This window comes from Nothobranchius furzeri, chromosome 15 (genome assembly GCF_043380555.1).
Source record: "Nothobranchius furzeri strain GRZ-AD chromosome 15, NfurGRZ-RIMD1, whole genome shotgun sequence".
Classification (NCBI taxonomy): Eukaryota; Metazoa; Chordata; class Actinopteri; order Cyprinodontiformes; family Nothobranchiidae; genus Nothobranchius; species Nothobranchius furzeri.
In genome coordinates, this window is record NC_091755.1 from 41,366,162 (window position 1) to 41,368,071 (window position 1,910).

General features: G+C 48.4%; 1 long non-coding RNA gene across 2 annotated transcripts in view; it reads left to right on the forward strand.

The window, feature by feature from the left end:
- The first annotated feature begins 619 nt into the window (after positions 1 to 619).
- Positions 620 to 1,910, forward strand: part of LOC129164710 (uncharacterized) — a 9,277-nt gene continuing 7,986 nt past the window's right edge. The window contains exons 1-2 of one of the 2 annotated variants that reach the window (XR_008564215.2): positions 640 to 1,419; positions 1,510 to 1,702. This is a non-coding gene — a long non-coding RNA (uncharacterized lncRNA). Of the gene's footprint in view, positions 1,703 to 1,910 lie in introns of both variants that reach the window. The other variant, XR_008564214.2, reaches the window with a different exon arrangement.

Genomic DNA, 1,910 nt, shown 5'->3' on the forward strand with positions numbered 1-1,910 from the left:
TAAACGTCCTTATGTCCATCTTCACTCATGCGTTTCAGACAGAGAGTGCAGAAGAAGCCGGCTGCTGAATGGCTTCTTCTTCAGTGGTGGAGGCTCAGGCAGGCTGTATACAAACTACTGCCAGCTGCTCCCTCTCTGTTGGACTTTGGTACTGCATGTTACTTCCGCGATTTAGATCCGGGGCTTTTCATAAAACATCCGGGGCTTCAGCCCAAGTAGCCGGGCCTAACGCCGCCCCTGAGCAACAGTGTGGCTCAGTTTGCTTTAGCACAACATTAAACCAAGCAAATTGAGCCACTCCTATAATGGATAAAAATCAGATAGAAAATGGTGGCAGAACTGTGTGTGATGATTTGTCACCTGCAGGGTTTGCCGCCAGAGCAGGAGGATGTGTGCACACAGCTGTCTGATAAAATGTTTGTTCACACTTTTGGACACAGAAAACAGAATTGTGATTATTCCTTCTCTATTGTAAAACTGTCTTTTGCATTTTCCTTCTCTTTCTTCACCCCCCCCCCACCCCCCCACCCTGACACAGTTATAGAGCAGAGCAATGATGCATGCCTCAGTGAGACCTGGTGAATAGTAATGAACCAAGACTGTGTCTATTTGAGGCAAAGCAGGAGGAGAGAGGGTATGGGAAGGGTGTGTGTGTGTGTGTGTGTGTGTGACATTAATAGTTTACAGCGTTTTCATGGCTGCCGTTGTCACACAGCTCATCAGCAAACTCTAACAAGGAGAACGTGGCGTCGCTAATTTAAACCTGAAACTGTGTTTTTACGAGCTTTCCCCCATTAGACCCCTCCTGCCTATAGAACATAAACAAGAGAGGGGAGGGGGCGTTAGTGGAGAAAACCGACGCAGGGGAAAGAGATGGGGATGAAAATGGCTCAAAGAGGGGCAGCAGCACCTGCTGTCCTCGGCTCAGATTCACCAGGAGAAACAGCAGCAAGAGATGAACTGCGAGGACAAAGACAGGAGGAAAAACGGGTCCAAACAAAGACCGGGACACTCACAAGATTTTTCCGTGAAGGCATCTAACCTCTCATGGCTGCAGCTGCAGATAAAGTTTTAACCAGGAGAGCTTTCTGGGAAAAAAGTGTGTTTCTTGCTGGAGACAAATGTCTGAAATGTTCAGTGACTGGCTGCAAAGATCAACTTGATTGCCAAGTCTGAAAGGAAGGGAACAAGCACAATGGAGCCCCCTCCCCAGCTCAGCCCCTCTTTTATCCTTTCCCATCCAGGATCCATGGGCACTCTGCCAACGGGGAATCTTAAGAACTCATTCAAAGGAACCCGAAGAAAGGAGCTTGTTTAAAACCAGGAGCCATTCTTTCGCAGGCTCTTGTTTTTCTTTACGTTTCCCACGTGAGGAGGGATTTTCTGGCTGTCATTTTCTCTGACACAGCTTCTGAAATGGTGTGTGTGTGTGTGTGTGTGTGTGTGTGTTGGGGGGGGGTTGCTGGAATTGCAATTCATGTAACGTTTCATCGGATTTGTGTTTTGAAGGAGTGTTAGTGAGAGATCTCCCTCCAGAGCCCCTTCCTCCCTCTCTCTCTACTTTTCTTCCTGCTTTTACTCCATCTCTCTCCTGCACACATGGTAACTCCTCCCCCCGGCGACCCATTGTCTCTCCGTACAGTACCGGGCTGAGAGGATGTCACACTCGGTCCAGCGATGGACACAGGACAGGGAGAAGGAGGTAAGAGTCACTGGAAAACCCCCAACATCAAATCCTCACTCCGAGGAGCGGGGAGCTGAATGTCTGTTTTGTTGATCTTGAGACTGACAGCGGGCTTTAGTGATGCTCTGTGGCTTTCCTGTGTTTTATGCTGTGTTTTGGCGGGTTTTACTTGTCTTGTCTGCCAGTGGAAGACTCTTTTGGACAGGATACTCCTTTTAAAAATGAA